Source organism: Caloenas nicobarica, chromosome 1 (genome assembly GCF_036013445.1).
Source record: "Caloenas nicobarica isolate bCalNic1 chromosome 1, bCalNic1.hap1, whole genome shotgun sequence".
Classification (NCBI taxonomy): Eukaryota; Metazoa; Chordata; class Aves; order Columbiformes; family Columbidae; genus Caloenas; species Caloenas nicobarica.
Window position 1 is genome coordinate 216363240 of NC_088245.1, and position 20860 is coordinate 216384099.

At 55.7% G+C, this 20860-nt stretch overlaps 1 long non-coding RNA gene across 2 annotated transcripts; it reads left to right on the top strand.

The window, feature by feature from the left end:
• Nucleotides 1-4031: 4031 nt before the first annotated feature.
• On the top strand, nucleotides 4032-18103 carry LOC136001432 (uncharacterized). 2 transcript variants are annotated; one of them, XR_010607800.1, is made up of 4 exons: nucleotides 4032-4102; nucleotides 13078-13228; nucleotides 13768-13894; nucleotides 17925-18103. It is a non-coding gene; the product is annotated as an uncharacterized LOC136001432 (long non-coding RNA). The 2 variants fall into 2 exon arrangements; XR_010607799.1 differs by lacking the exon at nucleotides 4032-4102 and adding an exon at nucleotides 11216-11332.
• Nucleotides 18104-20860: the final 2757 nt, after the last annotated feature.

A 20860-nucleotide genomic window follows, 5' to 3' on the forward strand; every position in this document is an offset into this window, starting at 1 on the left:
TTTTTAGGTATGTCAGGCTTTTATTTTTTATCTGTGTGTCTGTCATCCGCGCGGCTCTGGGAAAGCGCGTTCCAGGGCAGCTGAAGCTGCCCACGGGTCAAGAAGAAGGGCCGGGGGTCTGAAAAGAAGCGGGCGCGCTGCGGCGGCGCGGGGGGCTCGGCGCGCCCGCGCTCGGTGCTGCCGTCTGGTGGCCACAGGCCGGTACTGCAGCTGGGAAGCGGCGCCCTGTGCCCGTGCCGGGGCGGGGCCGAGGGGGGCGCTGCCGCTGCGGGCGGGGTCGTGGCCGTGGCCGTCAGAAAGCTGGGGGGGCAGCGGTCGGACCGGCCGCCGGGAAAAAAAAAGAGGCCCCCGGCTGTCGTGGGGCAGCCCCGCTGCGAGGGGGCACGGGCGAGGTGGCAGCAGGAGGTGGCGGCGTCTTCTCGGTCCCGGGCAGAGGGGGGAGAAACCTGCCGGCCGGCGCTCCTTAGGGTTGAGTGTTTCTCTTGTCTTTGTTCACAGTGAATTTATGGGCACGCTGCTGTTGGTCTTTGCTTTCATTCGTTTCCCCACCGCTCCCTAATGTTCAGGAGCTCCAAGTCAGTTTTTTTTTTTTTTTTTCCAATCACTAAGACGTGTTTTTCCCCCAGGAGAAGCTATGCTTCAAAATGAATTTGTTTCCTCACAAATGTGCAGTTCTGTTGGTGTAAGAGAAACAGAAACCCACCCTAGTCAAGTTCTAAGCGTGTGTCTGGGAGATGGACGGTTTAATTTTATGAGTTCACACCTATGCAATTTTAGTGCCGGAGGAAAATGGAAGATAAGGGCTTTTTCTGGTGTACGTAGTCATCCGTCCAGCTTTTTAGTATAAGTGAATGACCGCGGTTTGTTCTTTACTTTTTAGTTTCCATCTTTGAAGCTGCACGGCCAAATGCGCTCGGGGTCCCCGCAGGGCGGCGAGCAGGCGAGTGAGGATGCAGAGCGGGCCAATCAGACGGCGCGAGCAAGGTTGAGGGGCGGAGCGCTGATAGGCGGTGAGAATGGCGATTGACGTGCGTAGGCAGCCAATGAGGTTGGCGAAGGGGCGGTGCTTGTGATGGTCCTACTGCGCATGCCCAAATGGGAGCAGTCCTCAGGTCCAGCGCAGGCGCGGGCTTGTGGGGGCGGAGCGCGGGAAGGAGCATCCAATAGGAGGGCAGCGCGGTGGGGTGGAAAGCAGCCAACGAGAGCGCGCCGACTCAATCCGGTTGGAATAGCTAGCTCCCTGGCAAGCGTGTCCGTGGTGTCTCGGGGGGGTACCGGGAATGAACGGGACGGGCGTCGGGGCGAGGGACGGGAGGCTGCGGAGCTCTCGCTGCGGCCTGCTCCCGAGGATCTGGAGGCAGGCGGTTCAGGGCAGGGCAGTCCTTCGTGAGGTCCCCGGAGCCGGCAGAAGGCATGAGGTGACAGGCGGGAACCTCCCGCCGGGTGTCGGTGCCCGCTGAGCGCGGCGGAACGGTGGGAGGGAGTGAGGGGAACAGTGCTTGCATGCTGCCGCGGGCCGGGGACAGCTGGGGTCGGGACTCAGAGGCGCTGCCTCCGGGTGCTGTCGGCCAGCAGAGCAAGCGGGGCGCGTTAGCCTTCCGGCACCGGGCTGGCGGGCGCCGGTGTTCGTTTTCGGGACTTGCGGCCGTCCCTGCGACAGGGGCGCTTTCCTGCCGCGGCTCTCTGGTTTTTTTGTTTTGTTTTGGTTTGGGTTTTTTTGCGGGATTCCCGCGGAACGCGGCCCGCCTGCTGGCCCGGGGCTGCCGCGCCGGGTCTCAGTGCTGCTGTCCTGTGGGCAAAGCGCGGTACTGCAGGCGGCCGCCCCAATGCGGTGCCGCGGCGCGCCTCGGTGCTGCCGTCGTGTGGCGAACCTCGGGTACTGCAGCGCATGGCCAGCGAGCGCTGCCGCTGGGCGATGGCGCAGGCGCCCGTGCCAAAGGAAATGGCAAAGGAGAATGAAAAAGAAGGGTTTTTTCTGGTGTAGGTAACCATCCGCACGCCTTTTTAGCATAAAGTGAATGACCACGGTTGGTTCGTTACTTTTTAGTGTCACTCTCTGGAGCTGCACGCTTTCAGCTTTACTGACTGAGCCAGACGCGTAGCAGCAGCAGCAGCAGCAGCAGCAGCGTCGCGAGGGCCGGAGCTGTGGCGGCGGATCCGTGAGCACAGATCCCGCTGGCGGCGCGAGCCTGTCCCGCGGCCTCGCTGGGGTTGTCTCCTGCGGCGGTGCCGGAGGGAAGGGGCGAGACGCTTTCTAGCGTCAGCGAGAGCGTTTCCTTGTCCGCTGAGTGTGTCCCAAATGGTGTCAGTTTGTCTTAATGTTGTCTTGAATTGCTCAAATCACTCTGGCTTTTAAAAGATGCCTTGTGTTTCAAGGTGGCCCATTTCCCCCAAATCCTCCATTAGCTCAGCTGCTCTCCTCTCCCGTATTCCGACTGAATTCCTCTGCTTTCTTCTGCGCTATTTTTTTTCAGACGCTGAACTCTAATCTGGAATTTTTGTTTTTCAGAGGGGGAGCTGTGAACGCCTGATGCTCAGCAGATTGGTGTTGCGGTTGAGACGGACAAACGATATAGACCAAGTTCTTCCAGGATGAAAGTAGGAGATGCCATTTATTGCCACAAGTGCATTTTTATACAGTTTTATGATTTCATTTGTCTCTTCACTCTTGGTTACAAGTTACAGCACTAACATCTCATTGGCTAGTTTTGCTATCCTCAATGTTACTCTTCTACTCCCTTCTCTCTCACGAGTACACCTTAATATCTCTGGATACTCCTTTCCTCCCATCTTTCTCACGTGTAGGCCTTAGTATCTTCAAGGCTGATTTCTGTTCCCATGCCCTCCGTCAGGGATTCCACGGACCCACCGTAGTCCCCCACGGATCCCGCAGCCCAGGAGGGGAACAGAACGTGGCGGGGGAACCCGAGCGGGAGACGTGGTGCCGTCCTCCGTCCCCGCTGTGCCGCGGGGCAGCTGCCGGCCTGTGGGATGGGGGCTGCGACTCTTTGGGGCGCTGCCCCCTCTTTGTTTTCCTAGGGGAGCCCCCTACGCTTTTTGGGGGTTGTGGTACGTACACGTACGCAAATGGCATGATGAGAGTAAGGAGCTGCCCGTTGGGGCTGTTTCCCTTGCTTTGTGTGATGGTGTCACTTACGGCACCCTGGCGTGACTGGGGGCTGGTGATGCAGGTGGGGGAGCAGGTAAGTTGGGGTCAAAGGGAGTCCCCCTGAAAAGAGGGGGTCACAGTCCAAAAATGCCTGAAAATTCATGGGGGAGGATAAAACGTATTAAAACCTGTAAATATGAGTGTGAGATGTCCAAACAGAGAGAAATCTGTCATTTGTATTTATATATTGCAGAATGGTATTCATGTATATCTAAAGTGATTTTTAAATGAAAGCTTTTTCTACTATATTATATAAAGGATTCTAGAATGTAAAAAATTTCTGTTGAGGGTTTTAAAAATACAAACGTCTTGTCTATTTGTAAATTTAAATAATGATGGACTTGAAAATGAGAAATTATTTTTTATAGGAAGCAATTTAAAATAGAAAAAAGGGTAGAGTAGATAGAGCTATGTGTAAATACTATGTGTTACATAGTCCCAATAGATATTATATATCATCTCCATATATTCTCTCATGCCTGTATACATATCTTCTATTTATTAATTGGTGTAAAGAGATACCTCAGTCTAAATAGATCTGATTGTAACTATGTCAAACCGCGCCGGCTCTGCAAATCGCCTGGAGGTTCCGGCGAGTGGGTGGAGAGAACGCGAAGGGGGGTGCAGAGCGGGCCAATCAGGACGCGCGAGAAAGCTGGAGGGGCGGAGCGGAGCGCAGCGCGGGGCAAACGGGGAGGGGGGGTGATAGGCGGGGAGAATGGAAATTGACGTGCATAGGCAGCCAATCGGGTTGCGGGAAGGGCGGCGAAGGGGCGGGCAGGGGGGGCGTGTCCCGCGGGCTTCCCGACGCGCATGCGCAAAGATGGCCGCTGGCAAGCGCGGGCGGCGCTCTCGGCGGCCGTGTGCGCGCCCCGCTCGAGCCCGGAGCGGTCCCGCCGCGCCGCCGTTCGTCGCCGTTTCTGCGCGGCCCCGGTGAGTGCCCGGCCCGGCCGGCTCCGCTGCGGCTCCGCCGCCCCGGAGAGTCGGCTCTGGGAGCCGTGCTTGTGGGGAAAACGGGCCCCAATGGCGCGGTCCTCGCGCGGCTGCGCCCCGAGGAGGGTTCGTGGGGGCGGAACACGGGGAGGAGCAGCCAATGGGACGGCGCGGTGGCGTGGAAAGCAGCCAATCAGAACAAATGCCGACAAGGAGCCCGCTAGGGTGTATTTTAGCTCACAGGGAAGACTGGGGGGCCACCTGGGGATGACGTGGATAGAGAAACCTCGATGAGATGTAATGGTCAGTGGCAGAAGTTGATTGACGGGAACCTGAGGAATCCAGCCTAGCAGATGCACCGGTCCTAGTAAAGCCAGGGAAACACAGGAAAGAAATGGAGTTTTTAATTGATACTGGAGTATCTTGTTCTATTTTGAACCAGGAAACGATACCCTTAGATAAAGATTTTGTAACCGTAGTGGGAGCTACTGGCCAACAAGAGAAAGCTTTATTTTTACGGCCAATCAAATATAAGTTAGGAAAACCAATCGGGATGTATAAGTTCTTACATATGCCTAGGTCTCCAAAACTCTCACTAAGGCGAGACCTATGAAAACAATTGAAAGCAATCATAACATTCAAACGGGGGAAAGTGAGATTCAAGACAAAAGAGGTGAGATTTTAATTGGCAATGATTCAAACTGACAAGCAAAGCCAAATAGCTCGGGAAATATTGGATCAAGTATTTGCAGGGGTATGGGCTTCGGCAGTTCCTGGTAAATCAAAGAATGCAGAACCAGCGAAAATTAATTTGAAAGCTGGAGCTGGACCAGTCAGAACTAGACAATATCCTCTGAACTGAGAGGATAGAGAAGGGGTAAAAGAAATGACCGGTAACTTTTTGCAGTTTAGGCTGCTGATAGAAGGTGAGTCAGAAGCGAACACTTCAATCCGGCCTGTAAAGAAACCAGACAGTAAAAGCTATAGGTTAGTGCAAGACTGGAGAGCAATAAACAAAATTACCGCAGATTGACACCCGGTAGTAGCTAACCCTTACACATTGTTAGATAAATGGCGAGATAATCACAAATGGTCTGCTGTGTTGGATTTCAAAGATGCCTTTGTCTGTCTTGCATTAGCCAAAGAGAGTCAGAAGCTTTTTGCTTCTGAGTGGGAAAATCCCTTTAGTGGGAGAAAGACCCAATTAACCCGGGTCGTGTCACCCCGGGGATTCAGGAGCAGCCCTGTGATTTTCGGAAACCGGTTAGCACGAGAACGTGACGCCTGGGAAGCTCTTCCGGGCAGTGGGACTTTGTTGTCTCCTTATAGGCACAGAACCCGAAGAGGGTTGTGTGCAATGGACTGTAAGCTGACTGATTTTCTGCGATTAAGTGAGCATCGGGTTTCCCAACAGAAGGCCCGGCCGATGCGGCACCGAGTGACTTATCTGGGATTGGAGATCTGCGGAGGACGGCGAGAGCTGGGGACAGAGCGGAAAGAACCTGCTTGCCGGACGCCGGAACCGGCGACGGTAAAAGGGCTGCGGGCGGACGTTTCTTGAAAGGACAGGTTGGTGCGGGCTTTGGATTTATAATGATGGACTCTCAGTAAAGCCTTTGTACGAACTGTTGAAAGAAAACAGCTCCGAGTTGAATTGGACGGGAGAAGCCGGGAGGGCTTTTTCGCAACTGAAAAAGGAACTGGCGAGGGCTCCGGCCCTGGGCCTCCCAGGTGTCACCAAACCGTTTTGGTTGTACTCACACGAAAGGCAAAGTATTGCTTTGGGTGTTCCGGCACAGCGGTTAAGGTCTCCTAAGCGAGCCGCGGTCTGCTTCCCTAAGCAACCAGACGAAGCGAGCAAAGGCCGGCCTGGCTGTCTTTGAGCCGTGGCAGCTGTCGCGCTCGACGTGCGGGAAGCTCGTAAGCTCACTGTGGGACAGCAAATGACTGTATTAGCGTCCCCTGAAATACCAGGCCGTGTGGGTGGAACAAGATGATGGAAATATTGCTACTACTGACATTGTCAATCCAGCTTCTCTCCTCAGTGGATCTGTTTCGGAGCCTGTGGTGTCCGATTGCTGGGAAACAACAGAAGCTGTTTACTCCAGCGGACCAGATCTAAAGGACCAGCCGGCCACTGGAGGATGCTGAAGGCTCCTGGTTCACCGTCGGAAGCAGCTCTGCGTAAAGCAAGGAGTACGTGAAGCCGGGCATGCGGTGACAACTACCCACCAGGTAATCGAAACTAAACCTTTACCTGCAGGGACTTCTGCCCAGAAAGCTGCACTCACACGAGCTTTAGAATTATCCAAAGAGAAGAAGGTTAATATTTGCACTGTTTCAAAGTATGTTTTTAGAATGGTGCGTGCCCATGGAGCCATTTGAAAAGAACAAAGTTTATTAACAGCAGAAGGAAGACAGATTAAATATGATACTCCAATTGTTGGAAGCTGTGCCGTTGCTAGAAAAGTTGCCATCGTGCGTTGCAAAGGGCATCGAAAGGGAGCGGTGATCAGGAAATTGGAAATAAATCGGCAGATCGCAGATTATACTGCTAGACAAGCAGTGTCACGGCCCCCCTGCCCTGCCTGGCCTCGCTGGCTTTTCTGTTGTTCTGTGGCGGTCCTTCTCCCGCCCTTTCTAACTGCTTTCCCCTCCCTCCCCCAGCCAGCCATCCCCTCTTTCTTTTCTCTCTTCCTGGGTGTTTTTTTCTTTCTGCGTATCTCTCTCCAGCGGCCCAGCGCCGTTGGTTTGGTTTGTTTTTTTCCGCTCCGGCGCCGTCCTGCTCTCTGTGCCTCTTTCCCCTGGCTGTCATTCTGTGGTGCTCCTCGTGTCTGTGTTTTTGCAATTCCTCCGTCTCTGTCCTGCAGCCCGTGCTATTGTCCTGCTCCCTGTCGTCGTTTCTCTCCCTGCATTCTGCCCCCGTCCTTTTTTCCCTTCCTCGCTCCATCTCTCGGTCCTGCTCCCTGCCCGCCCCCGTTCCTGTTTCTCTGCCCTTCTCCTTGTCTTTCCCCTCGTTTCTCTGTCCCGTTCCCTCTTTGTTTTTGTTTCCGTGACGCTCTGCCCCGCTCCCTGTCCCGCGGCCTGGCGCCCGTTTCTCCTTGGTCTGTCTCTCCCGCTGCCCGTTCTAGGAGTTTTCCCCACCGTCTGTGTCCTGCTGCTTATCTCTGATCTTGGCCTCTCCTTCCCTTTGCCCTGCCTCCCTGTCCCTTTTGCCTCTCTCTCTGTGTCGCCTTGTCTTGCTCCCTGTCCCTGTCTTTCTCTGACAAGCTGACCTGCTCCTTGCCCTCCTTTTTCGTGGAATCACAGGCTCATTCTGCTTGGAAAAGACACGTGCAATTTTATAATCTCTCGACTGTTTAGAGAAACTGCCTGGGAGAGATCATTCCTTTTCTTGTTTTCTTTTCTTTCTTTTTTCTTTTCTGTTCGCTTGTTTGCTCACGAGGACAGGTGAGCTGCTGGACTCTTGAACAAAAACGTTGAGGGCGAGGAAGGGAATCCTGGCTACGCTTAGGCTTGGGGAAGTGTATGTGGGTATGCGTGTCTGTCGTCCGCGCGGCTCTGGGAAAGCGCGTTCCAGGGCAGCTGAAGCTGCCCACGGGCCAAGAAGAAGGGCCGGGGGTGTGAAAAGAAGCGGGCGCGCTGCGGTGGCGTGAGGGGCGGCAGGAGGCGGCAGCGGTGGCGGCGTCTTCTCGGTCCCGGGCAGAGGGGGGAGAAACCTGCCGGCCGGCGCTCCTTAGGGTCGAGCGTTTCTCTTGTCTTTGTTCACAGTGAATTTATGGGCACACTGGCAATAGCCTTGAATGTTTAAACGTAGAACTGAATTTTTAGTGAGAATCGGCATGGGTATAGTTAATTTTGGAGCACCTGGGTGCCAGTTGAAATGTAAGGAATGAAACGGGATGGAAACTAGTAATCGAAGCTGGGGTTTACTTGTGGGTTTTTTTCCTTGTTAATATGTCGATGGCATGTTGTCCTGCGGCTCGATCCCCGTTCTGTTTAGTGGAGTTTTCAATTGAGGACATTCAGGTAAAAAAATGTGTCTTTCCAGAAAAGGACTAATCGTTCGTAGGGCTGAGAGAGGCTTTTGAGTACGTGATCAGAATTGAAGCTGAATACTACTTTACGATGCTGCTGTTGGTCTTCGCTTTCGTTTGTTTCCCCGCCGCTCCCTAATGTTTGGGAGCTCCAAGTCGGATTTTATTTTTTTCAATGACTAAGACGTGTTTTTCCCCCGGGAGGGGCTGTGCTTCAAAATGAATGTGTTTGCTCACAAATGTGCAAGTCCGTTGGTGTAAGACAAACAGAAACCCACCGTAGTCAAGTTCGAAGCGTGTGTCTGGGAGATGGATGGTTTAATTTTACGAGTTCACACCTGTGCAGTTGTAGTGCCGGAGGAAAATGAAAGCTAAGGGTTTTTTGTGGCGTGGGTAGGCATCCGCACACCTTTTTAGGATAAGCGAATGACGGCGGTTTGTTCTTTGCTTTTTAGTTTCCGTCTTTGAAGCTGCACGGCCAAATGCGCTCGGGGTCCCCGCAGGGCGGCGAGCAGGCGAGTGAGGATGCAGAGCGGGCCAATCAGACGGCGCGAGCAAGGTTGAGGGGCGGAGCGCTGATAGGCGGCGAGAATGGCGATTGACGTGCGTAGGCAGCCAATGAGGTTGGCGAAGGGGCGGTGGTTGTGGAGTCCCTACTGCGCATGCCCAAATGGGCGCAGTCCTCAGTCAGGTCCGGCGCAGGCGCGGGCTTGTGGGGGCGGAGCGCGGGAAGGAGCATCCAATAGGAGGGCAGCGCGGTGGGGTGGAAAGCAGCCAATGAGAGCGCGCCGACTCAATCCGGTTGGAATAGCTAGCTCCCTGGCAAGCGTGTCCGTGGTGTCTCGGGGGGGTACCGGGAATGAACGGGACGGGCGTCGGGGCGAGGGACGGGAGGCTGCGGAGCTCTCGCTGCGGCTGGCTCCCGGGGATCTGGAGGCAGGCGGTTCAGGGCAGGGCAGTCCTTCGTGAGGTCCCCGGAGCCGGCAGAGGGGCATGAGGTGACAGGCGGGAACCTCCCGCCGGGTGTCGGTGCCCGCTGAGCGCGGCGGGACGGTGGGAGGGAGCGAGGGGAACGGAGCGGCGAAATAGGCGGCAGGTGAGTGCGGGCGTGACGAGGGTGACTGTGACGTTGGAACAGGAGGAACGGGATGGGCCAGTGCGGTGGGGAGGTGTTTAGTTAGGTTTCCCCCTCCTGGCCTCATGGCCGAGCTTGCGAAGCTGGTGAGAGGCGTGTGACTCTTAGGGCAGGTGGGCTAACGGTCTGTGGCCTGGAGCCGTGTCTCCGGTGCAGCGCCCGTTCCCGGTATTGCGGTCTCTCCGGGAGCGGCGCAGCCCCCTTTTGTCAGGGGGATGTTTACAAACAGAGCTAAGGTGCGGTTGCAGGCTCGGTGGCGCGGTGAGTGGGGTGCCGCTTTGGCGGAAGTGCGGAAGCTCAGGGCGAGGCCCGGCGGGTTCTGTGTCTGTACGTGCGATGGGGTGTGTCCACCCACGCCAGGCTCAGGGTCCTTCCCGGCCCGAGCGCCCTCCCTGTGGAGAGGAGCCCTGTGGAGCCGTGGCACCCACGCGCTCGGCTTCCCGTTTCTGGACAACGTGGCACAAGAGAAAGAAAAAGAAAATGCACGCACAAAAAGACAGCGCAAGACCTCGCGCCCAATATGCACATGGCTTTGCGCTTCGGGCGGGGAGGCGATGGGCGGAGGGAATGGCAATTCAAGTGCAGAGCGGGCCGATCGCGTGCTTGCATGCTGCCGCGGGCCGGGGACAGCTGGGGTCGGGACTCAGAGGCGCTGCCACCGGGTGCCGTCGGCCAGCAGAGCAAGCGGGGCGCGTTAGCCTTCCGGCACCGGGCTGGCGGGCGCCGGTGTTCGTTTTCGGGACTTGCGTCCGTCCCTGCGACAGGGGCGCTTTCCTGCCGCGGCTCTCTGGTTTTTTTGTTTTGGTTTGGTTTGGGTTTTTTTGCGGGATTCCCGCGGAACGCGGCCCGACTGCTGGCCCGGGGCTGCCGCGCCGGGTCTCAGTGCTGCCGCCCTGTGGGCAAAGCGCGGTACTGCAGGCGGCCGCCCCAATGCGGTGCCGCGGCGCGCCTCGGTGCTGCCGTCGTGTGTCGAAACTCGGGTACTGCAGCGCACGGCGAGCGAGCGCTGCCGCTGGGCGATGGTGCAGGCGCCCGTGCCAAAGGAAACGCCAAAGGAAAATGGAAGAGAAGAGTTTTTTCTGGTGTAAGTAACCATCCGCACGCCTTTTTCGTATAAAGTGAATGACCGCGGTTGGTTCTTTGCTTTTTAGTGTCACTCTCTGGAGCTGCACACTTTCAGCTTTACTGACTGAGCCAGATGCGCAGCAGCAGCAGCAGCAGCAGCAGCAGCGTCGCGAGGGCCGGAGCTGTGGCAGCAGATCCGTGAGCGCAGATCCCGCTGGCGGCGCGAGCCTGTCCCGTGGCCTCGCTGGGGTTGTCTCCTGCGGCGGTGCCGGAGGGAAGGGGCGAGATGCTTTCTAGCGTCAGCGAGAGCGTTTCCTTGTCCGCTGAGTGTGTCCCAAATGGTGTCAGTTTGTCTTAATGTTGTCTTGAATTGCTCAAATCGCTCTGGCTTTTAAAAGATGCCTTGTGTTTCAAGGTGGCCCATTTCCCCCAAATCCTCCGTTAGCTCAGCTGCTCTGCTATCCCTTATTGCGACTGACTTCCTCTGCTTTCTTCTGCGCTATTTTTTTTCAGACGCTGAACTCTAGTTTGGAATTTTTGTTTTTCAGAGGGGGAGCTGTGAACGCCTGGTGCCCCCTTCTGGGGCTGCGCACAGAGAGCGTGAACCGCCACAGCAGCTGAGAAGCACGCCGAACACCCTGAGTCTGCATGTGCAATGGGGAAAATAATAAAAAAAAGAACAATTTTAGGCCCTGGGGAAAGCAAACTCTCCCTGGATGCGCGCAGCTGGAAAGCAAAATGAACCATATTTTCGTGCATTAAACCAAAAGCATGTTGTGAAAAAGTGCCAAAACCTCTCAAAATTAGGCATTTTTGAAAAGTTTAAGAAAAAAAAAATAACCTGTCTTATGGACAGGCACACTGCCCCCCTTTTGGGGCAAATACGGAGTGAAACACCAGCAGTCGCAGGGGCATTGCTGGGGATGATCCGGTGTGGAGTCTCTGTCGTGGGTCGGTTCTTCAGAGCGAATTCTCCTTTGCGGGTTGTCCCAGGTGAGTCGTCTGCTGTGGGTGGTCCCGGGTGGACCCCCCAGGTGCAGGTCACCCCCACACACGTCCCGTCCCCCCCCCGCCCCGTGCACCTTTCTACTTGCACTGCCTCCCGCGTGTCTCTGCCCCTCCCCAAACGATTTCTCTCCAAACGTGCCCCGCGGGCATGTTTTCCCCCGTGAGACGTGTCCCCGCTCCCTCCTCTCTCCTCTCAGGCCCCCCCGTTCCACACTGCCCCCCCGTCGCCCCTTTGCCCGCGGACCCCCGGGAGCGAAGATATGCGTGTGACAAAGGGAACACGCAAAGATATGCGTGTGACAAAGTTTCTGCGCGGCCCCGGTGAGTGCCCGGCCGGCTCCGCTGCGGCTCCGCCGCCCCGGAGAGTCGGCTCTGGGAGCCGTGCTTGTGGGGAAAACGGGCCCCAATGGCGCGGTCCTCGCGCGGCTGCGCCCCGAGGAGAGTTCGTGGGGGCGGAACACGAGGAGGAGCAGCCAATGGGACGGCGCGGTGGCGTGGAAAGCAGCCAATCAGAAAAAACGCCGACAAAGAGCCCGCTAGGGTGTGTTTTAGCTCACAGGGAAGACTGGGGGGCCACCTGGGGATAACGTGAATAGAGAAACCTCGATGAGATGTAATGGTCAGTGGCAGAAGTTGATTGACGGGAACCTGAGGAATCCAGCCTAGCAGATGCACCGGTCCTAGTAAAGCCAGGGAAACACAGAAAAGAAATGGAGTTTTTAATTGATACTGGAGTATCTTGTTCTATTTTGAACCAGGAAACGATACCCTTAGATAAAGATTTTGTAACCGTAGTGGGAGCTACTGGCCAACAAGAGAAAGCTTTATTTTTACGGCCAATCAAATATAAGTTAGGAAAACCAATCAGGATGTATAAGTTCTTACATATGCCTAGGTCTCCAAAACTCTTACTAAGGCGAGACCTATGAAAACAATTGAAAGCAATCATAACATTCAAATGGGGGAAAGTGAGATTCAAGACAAAAGAGGTGAGATTTTAATTGGCAATGATTCAAACTGACAAGCAAAGCCAAATAGCTCGGGAAATATTGGATCAAGTATTTGCAGGGGTATGGGCTTCGGCAGTTCCTGGTAAATCAAAGAATGCAGAACCAGCGAAAATTAATTTGAAAGCTGGAGCTGGACCAGTCAGAACTAGACAATATCCTCTGAACTGAGAGGATAGAGAAGGGGTAAAAGAAATGACCGGTAACTTTTTGCAGTTTAGGCTGCTGATAGAAGGTGAGTCAGAAGCGAACACTTCAATCCGGCCTGTAAAGAAACCAGACAGTAAAAGCTATAGGTTAGTGCAAGACTGGAGAGCAATAAACAAAATTACCGCAGATTGACACCCGGTAGTAGCTAACCCTTACACATTGTTAGATAAATGGCGAGATAATCACAAATGGTCTGCTGTGTTGGATTTCAAAGATGCCTTTGTCTGTCTTGCATTAGCCAAAGAGAGTCAGAAGCTTTTTGCTTCTGAGTGGGAAAATCCCTTTAGTGGGAGAAAGACCCAATTAACGCGGGTTGTGTCACCCCGGGGATTCAGGAGCAGCCCTGTGATTTTCGGAAACCGGTTAGCACGAGAACGTGACGCCTGGGAAGCTCTTCCGGGCAGTGGGACTTTGTTGTCTCCTTATAGGCACAGAACCCGAAGAGGGTTGTGTGCAATGGACTGTAAGCTGACTGATTTTCTGCGATTAAGTGAGCATCGGGTTTCCCAACAGAAGGCCCGGCTGATGCGGCACCGAGTGACTTATCTGGGACTGGAGATCTGCGGAGGACGGCGAGAGCTGGGGACAGAGCGGAAAGAACCTGTTTGCCGGACGCGGGAACCGGCGATGGTAAAAGGGCTGCGGACGTTTCTTGAAAGGACAGGTTGGTGCGGGCTTTGGATTTATAATGATGGACTCTCAGTAAAGCCTTTGTACGAACTGTTGAAAGAAAACAGCTCCGAGTTGAATTGGACGGGAGAAGCCGGGAGGGCTTTTTCGCAACTGAAAAAGGAACTGGCGAGGGCTCCGGCCCTGGGCCTCCCAGGTGTCACCAAACCGTTTTGGTTGTACTCACACGAAAGGCAAAGTATTGCTTTGGGTGTTCCGGCACAGCGGTTAAGGTCTCCTAAGCGAGCCGCGGTCTGCTTCCCTAAGCAACCAGACGAAGCGAGCAAAGGCCGGCCTGGCTGTCTTTGAGCCGTGGCAGCTGTCGCGCTCGACGTGCGGGAAGCTCGTAAGCTCACTGTGGGACAGCAAATGACTGTATTAGCGTCCCCTGAAATACCAGGCCGTGTGGGTGGAACAAGATGATGGAAATATTGCTACTACTGACATTGTCAATCCAGCTTCTCTCCTCAGTGGATCTGTTTCGGAGCCTGTGGTGTCCGATTGCTCGGAAACAACAGAAGCTGTTTACTCCAGCGGACCGGATCTAAAGGACCAGCCGGCCACTGGAGGATGCTGAAGGCTCCTGGTTCACCGTCGGAAGCAGCTCTGCGTAAAGCAAGGAGTACGTGAAGCCGGGCATGCGGTGACAACTACCCACCAGGTAATCGAAACTAAACCTTTACCTGCAGAGACTTCTGCCCAGAAAGCTGCGCTCACACGAGCTTTAGAATTATCCAAAGAGAAGGAGGTTAATATTTGCACCGTTTCAAAGTATGTTTTTAGAATGGTGCGTGCCATTTGAAAAGAACAAAGTTGATTAACAGCAGAAGGAAGACAGATTAAATATGATACTCCAATTGTTGGAAGCTGTGCCGTTGCTAGAAAAGTTGCCATCGTGCGTTGCAAAGGGCATCGAAAGGGAGCGGTGATCAGGAAATTGGAAATAAATCGGCAGATCGCAGATTATACTGCTAGACAAGCAGTGTCACGGCCCCCCTGCCCTGCCTGGCCTCGCTGGCTTTTCTGTTGTTCTGTGGCGGTCCTTCTCCCGCCCTTTCTAACTGCTTTCCCCTCCCTCCCCCAGCCAGCCATCCCCTCTTTCTTTTCTCTCTTCCTGGGTGTTCTTTTCTTTCTGCGTATCTCTCTCCAGCGGCCCAGCGCCGTTGGTTTGGTTTGTTTTTTTCCGCTCCGGCGCCGTCCCGCTCTCTGTGCCTCTTTCCCCTGGCTGTCGTTCTGTGGTGCTCCTCGTGTCTGTGTTTTTGCAATTCCTCCGTCTCTGTCCTGCAGCCCATGCTATTGTCCTGCTCCCTGTCATCGTTTCTCTCCCTGCATTCTGCCCCCGTCCTTTTTTCCCTTCCTCGCTCCATCTCTCGGTCCTGCTCCCTGCCCGCCCCCGTTCCTGTTTCTCTGCCCTTCTCCTTGTCTTTCCCCTCGTTTCTCTGTCCCGTTCCCTCTTTGTTTTTGTTTCCGTGACGCTCTGCCCCGCTCCCTGTCCCGCGGCCCGGCGCCCGTTTCTCCTTGGTCTGTCTCTCCCGCTGCCCATTCTAGGAGTTTTCCCCACCGTCTGTGTCCTGCTGCTTGTCTCTGATCTTGGCCTCTCCTTCCCTTTGCCCTGCCTCCCTGTCCCTTTTGCCTCTCTCTCTGTGTCGCCTTGTCTTGCGCCCTGTCCCTGTCTTTCTCTGACAAGCTGACCTGCTCCTTGCCCTCCTTTTTCGTGGAATCACAGGCTCATTCTGCTTGGAAAAGACACGTGCAATTTTATAATCTCTCGACTGTTTAGAGAAACTGCCTGGGAGAGATCATTCCTTTTCTTGTTTTCTTTTCTTTCTTTTTTCTTTTCTGTTTGCTTGTTTGCTCACGAGGACAGGTGAGCTGCTGGACTCTTGAACAAAAACGTTGAGGGCGAGGAAGGGAATCCTGGCTACGCTTAGGCTTGGGGAAGTGTATGTGGGTATGCGTGTCTGTCGTCCGCGCGGCTCTGGGAAAGCGCGTTCCAGGGCAGCTGAAGCTGCCCACGGGGCAAGAAGAAGGGCCGGGGGTGTGAAAAGAAGCGGGCGCGCTGCAGTGGCGTGAGGGGCGGCAGGAGGCGGCAGCGGTGGCGGCGTCTTCTCGGTCCCGGGCAGAGGGGGGAGAAACCTGCCGGCCGGCGCTCCTTAGGGTCGAGCGTTTCTCTTGTCTTTGTTCACAGTGAATTTATGGGCACACTGGCAATAGCCTTGAATGTTTAAACGTAGAACTGAATTTTTAGTGAGAAGTGGCATGGGTATAGTTAATTTTGGAGCACCTGGGTGCCAGTTGAAATGTAAGGAATGAAACGGGATGGAAACTAGTAATCGAAGCTGGGGTTTACTTGTGGGTTTTTTTCCTTGTTAATATGTCGATGACATGTTGTCCTGCGGCTCGATCCCCGTTCTGTTTAGTGGAGTTTTCAATTGAGGACATTCAGGTAAAAAAATGTGTCTTTCCAGAAAAGGACTAATCGTTCGTAGGGCTGAGAGAGGCTTTTGAGTACGTGATCAGAATTGAAGCTGAATACTACTTTACGATGCTGCTGTTGGTCTTCGCTTTCGTTTGTTTCCCCGCCGCTCCCTAATGTTTGGGAGCTCCAAGTCGGATTTTATTTTTTTCAATGACTAAGACGTGTTTTTCCCCCGGGAGGGGCTGTGCTTCAAAATGAATGTGTTTGCTCACAAATGTGCAAGTCCGTTGGTGTAAGACAAACAGAAACCCACCGTAGTCAAGTTCGAAGCGTGTGTCTGGGAGATGGATGGTTTAATTTTACGAGTTCACACCTGTGCAGTTGTAGTGCCGGAGGAAAATGAAAGCTAAGGGGTTTTTGTGGCGTGGGTAGGCATCCGCACACCTTTTTAGGATAAGCGAATGACGGCGGTTTGTTCTTTGCTTTTTAGTTTCCGTCTTTGAAGCTGCACGGCCAAATGCGCTCGGGGTCCCCGCAGGGCGGCGAGCAGGCGAGTGAGGATGCAGAGCGGGCCAATCAGACGGCGCGAGCAAGGTTGAGGGGCGGAGCGCTGATAGGCGGCGAGAATGGCGATTGACGTGCGTAGGCAGCCAATGAGGTTGGCGAAGGGGCGGTGGTTGTGGAGTCCCTACTGCGCATGCCCAAATGGGCGCAGTCCTCAGTCAGGTCCGGCGCAGGCGCGGGCTTGTGGGGGCGGAGCGCGGGAAGGAGCATCCAATAGGAGGGCAGCGCGGTGGGGTGGAAAGCAGCCAATGAGAGCGCGCCGACTCAATCCGGTTGGAATAGCTAGCTCCCTGGCAAGCGTGTCCGTGGTGTCTCGGGGGGGTACCGGCAATGAACGGGACGGGCGTCGGGGCGAGGGACGAGAGGCTGCGGAGCCCTCGCTGCGGCTGGCTCCCGGGGATCTGGAGGCAGGCGGTTCAGGGCAGGGCAGTCCTTCGTGAGGTCCCCGGAGCCGGCAGAGGGGCATGAGGTGACAGGCGGGAACCTCCCGCCGGGTGTCGGTGCCCGCTGAGCGCGGCGGGACGGTAGGAGGGAGCGAGGGGAACGGAGCGGCGAAATAGGCGGCAGGTGAGTGCGGGCGTGACGAGGGTGACCGTGACGTTGGAACAGGAGGAACGGGATGGGCCAGTGCAGTGGGGAGGTGTTTAGTTAGGTTTCCCCCTCCTGCCCTCATGGCCGAGCTCGCGAAGCTGGTGAGAGGCGTGTGACTCTTAGGGCAGGTGGGCTAACGGTCTGTGGCCTGGAGCCGTGTCTCCGGTGCAGCGCCTGTTCCCGGTATTGCGGTCTCTCCGGGAGCGGCGCAGCCCCCTTTTGTCAGGGGGATGTTTACAAACAGAGCTAAGGTGCGGTTGCAGGCTCAGCGGCGCGGCGAGTGGGGTGCCGCTTTGGCGGAAGTGCGGAAGCTCAGGGCGAGGCCCGGCGGGTTCTATGTCTGTACGTGCGATGGGGTGTGTCCACCCACGCCAGGCTCAGGGTCCTTCCCGGCCCGAGCGCCCTCCCGGTGGAGAGGAGCCCCGTGGAGCCGTGGCACCCACGCGCTCGGCTTCCCGTTTCTGGACAACGTGGCACAAGAGAAAGAAAAAGAAAACGCACGCACAAAAAGACAGCGCAAGACCTCGCGCCCAATATGCACGTGGCTTTGCGCTTCAGGCGGGGAGGCGATGGGCGGAGGGAATGGCAATTCAAGTGCAGAGCGGGCCGATCGCGTGCTTGCATGCTGCCGCGGGCCGGGGACAGCTGGGGTCGGGACTCAGAGGCGCTGCCTCCGGGTGCCGTCGGCCAGCAGAGCAAGCGGGGCGCGTTAGCCTTCCGGCACCGGGCTGGCGGGCGGCGGTGTTCGTTTTCGGGACTTGCGTCCGTCCCTGCGACAGGGGCGCTTTCCTGCCGCGGCTCTCTGGTTTTTTTGTTTTGGTTTGGGTTTTTTTGCGGGATTCCCGCGGAACGCGGCCCGCCTGCTCGCCCGGGGCTGCCGCGCCGGGTCTCAGTGCTGCCGTCCTGTGGGCAAAGCGCGGTACTGCAGGCGGCCGCCCCAATGCGGTGCCGCGGCGCGCCTCGGTGCTGCCGTCGTGTGGCGAAACTCGGGTACTGCAGCGCACGGCCAGGAAGCGCTGCCGCTTGTCGATCCCTTATTCTGACTAATTCCTCTGCTTCTTTCTGCGCTGTTTTCTTAAGATGCTGAACTCTAATTTCAAATTTTTGTTTTTCATAGGGGGAGCTATGAACACCTGATGCTCAGGAGATCCCGCAGCCCAGATGGGGAACAGAATGTGGGAGAGCAGAGCCCAAGCGGGAGACGTGGCAACATCTTCCCTCCCCACCGTGCCATGGGGCACCTGCTGGCCTGTGGGATGGGGACTGCGACTGTTTGGGGCACTGCCCCCTGTTTTGAGGAGTTGTGGTATGTACATATGTAAATGGCATTATGAGAGCAAGGAGCTGTTCGTGGGGGCTATTTCCCTTTTCTACCTTTTTTTGGAGAGAAAAGAAGGGGGGATTTGGGGGGGTGATGTTACTGGGGGGTGTGCTGATGGTACTGGAGGAGCAGGCCAGTGAGAGATGGGGGGGTTACAGCCCCAAAATGCCTGAAGGATCATGGGTGGGGTGTTTAGTGGTACTGTGGGGAGGAGAAATTTCTCCCTGTGCTCTGCAGGGAAAACAAAATAAAACAATCCTACATCAAAGCTGTCCTGGAGAAATAGTTGCTGTTTGTCATTCAGCTTCTAGAACTGCCCGATGTCCTGTTAAAGGTTGTGGTGGTGCAGGTCAGGGATCCCCAGGCTGTGCCGAGACCACAGGATGGCTGCTGGTGGAACAAAAGTCAAGGAGAACTTCTCAGAGGTAAGAACCTTTCGATTTGCTTTCCTCAGGACACATCCATTTGCCTCTGGGCCTCTCACAGGCTTACTTGCCACCTTGTTCCCTCAGAAACCCGTTTCCTTCCAGTTCCTCTGTGATTGCCCCGCCTGCCTTTGGGTGCCCGCAGGCTCTTTGGTGGCATCAAGGTGCCTGTTTGACCTTTTGCTTCATTAAATTCCCCTCTTTTTCTCTCTTCCCCTCTAAATTTCCCCATTTGCTTTTGGCACATCCCAGAGGCCTCATTTTTCCCTCTGTACGCTCTCAAGACCGCTCTGTTTGCCCCTCCGCTCCCTTTAGAACTCCTCTGATTTCCACCTGCTCCTCTCAGGACAGCTGAGCTTGTCTTTTGGGGCACCTGAGAGCCCCCATTCACCTTCCTTGTAGCCGCCCCCCGTGTTCTTGTTGCCTGGGGACCTGTTTGTGTATTTTGCAGCCCAGAGGCCTCTGTTTGCCTTTCTTCTGACCCAGAGCCCTTCACGTGGCCTCCAGTTGCTGAGGGACCTCTCCCTTGGGCAGCGTGCCCTGGAGCCATCGCAGGCACCCCGATCAGCTCCCCACATCCCTCTGTACCGTTCGTGTGCCCCCTGTCCCCTCGTGTCCCCTCCATTGTCCTTCCAGGCACAAGAATCAATGTGTGTGGCAAGTGGCCTCGTCAAACCACGTCCCTTCCAAGTGCCTCTGTCCCCCACATGGTCCTCTCGGGAGGAGGGCTTTAGTATCGCTCTCTGTGGACTCGTTCATCTTTCTTTAGACCTCTCCCGAGGTGTTTTGTCATTTATTTTCGTTTGAGATGCTTAAGTGTTACTTACGGTGCTTGGTACTGTTTCTGCCATGTGGGGTTTGTTGTTGTTTCCAGCCTATCCTGGCGTTTTCTGTCCTTTGGGATTTATTTATTACTGTTGTGAGAGTCAGAGAGAAAACGAGGAGTCTCTGTGACTTAAAACTATTGTTGATCTGCAGTGTTTTAGAGGAGGATTCTTACAGGATGTATTTCTCCCCAGAATGCAGTGCTGGTACAAGTTCACCAGGACACGTGTGCCCAGCAGGTCTGTCGGGCTGGGCAGGCGGTGAATGGACGCGCTGGCAGCGGCTGCTGAACCAGCCGGGGTTGGTTTGACCGTGTCCAGCCTCGTACGTGTGGTTTGTTTTCACTTGCGGGTTGAAACAGCAGTTTCCTTAATTAAAAATACCCCAACATGGCCCCCGGCTGTTTATAAATGGAGGTATTAAAAAACCTCCCAGGTAGTAATGATTCCCAACATAACATTAAAAGATTTAGATGCAAAATAAAATTAGAAAACAGTGAGTCATGACTGTCTATATTTAACCACAGCTTTTTTGGGAGGTGTGTGAAAACATCACAGGTATGAATTACCTCTAAGTAGAGCCAAAAAGACAGTAAACTACATCTGATTAACAACAGTTAATTTTAATTTTTCACTGTGATATCCAGTCTGGGCTTCTCCTGCAGGGGCGTGTCCTCGAGAGGTCACGCCCCCAACTCCATCCCCCTCAAAGCTCCACCCCTGCCAGTGTGTGCCCTCCCCAAGGGGCGTGTCCCATGCAGGCCCCTCCCCTTTCATTGCACCTCCCGAGGAGCATGATGCACTGAGGCCCCGCCCCCAACTCCTCCCAACCACCTCCCCTAAGCCACGCCCCCTCAGAGCATGTCCTGTAAAGGCTCCACCCCCTGCAAAGCCCCTCCCTTGCTAAGCCCCGCCCCCTTGGGGCACATCCCTTGCTGACCCCACCCCCGAGTGGGCTGTCCAAGGGGTGACGCCTGCACAGGCTCCACCCCCGGGCTCCTCCCACAGGGCGTGACACACGGAGGCTCCACCCCCTTCCCCAGGCAGGGCTCTCCCTGGGCACATCCTCTCATAGTCCCCGCCCCTCCGCACTGCCCCCACCCCCTGCATGCGGTGCCACCCCCAGCTGTCCCCCCCCGATCTGTGCCCCATAAGTAACCCCATAGCAGCCCCACAGGTACCGCTATAGCAGCCCTGTACCTGCCCCTAAGTGCTCCAGACACGCCTCTGAAGAGCCCCTATAGCAGCCCCATAGGTGCCCCACAGGTACCGCCACAGCCGCCCCATCCCGCCCCGCGGCCGCCGCTGCGGGACCGCCGGAGCCCCCGGCCCCACACCCGCCCCGCAGCCTCACAGCGCGCGGTGCCGGTGAAGCCACGTCCTGGCTGCGGCCGAAGGAGCCGCCGCTTTTCCCCCCCCACATCCCCCGATCGCCGTTGCTGCTGCGGCCGGAGGAGCCGCCGCTTTTCCCCCCCCACATCCC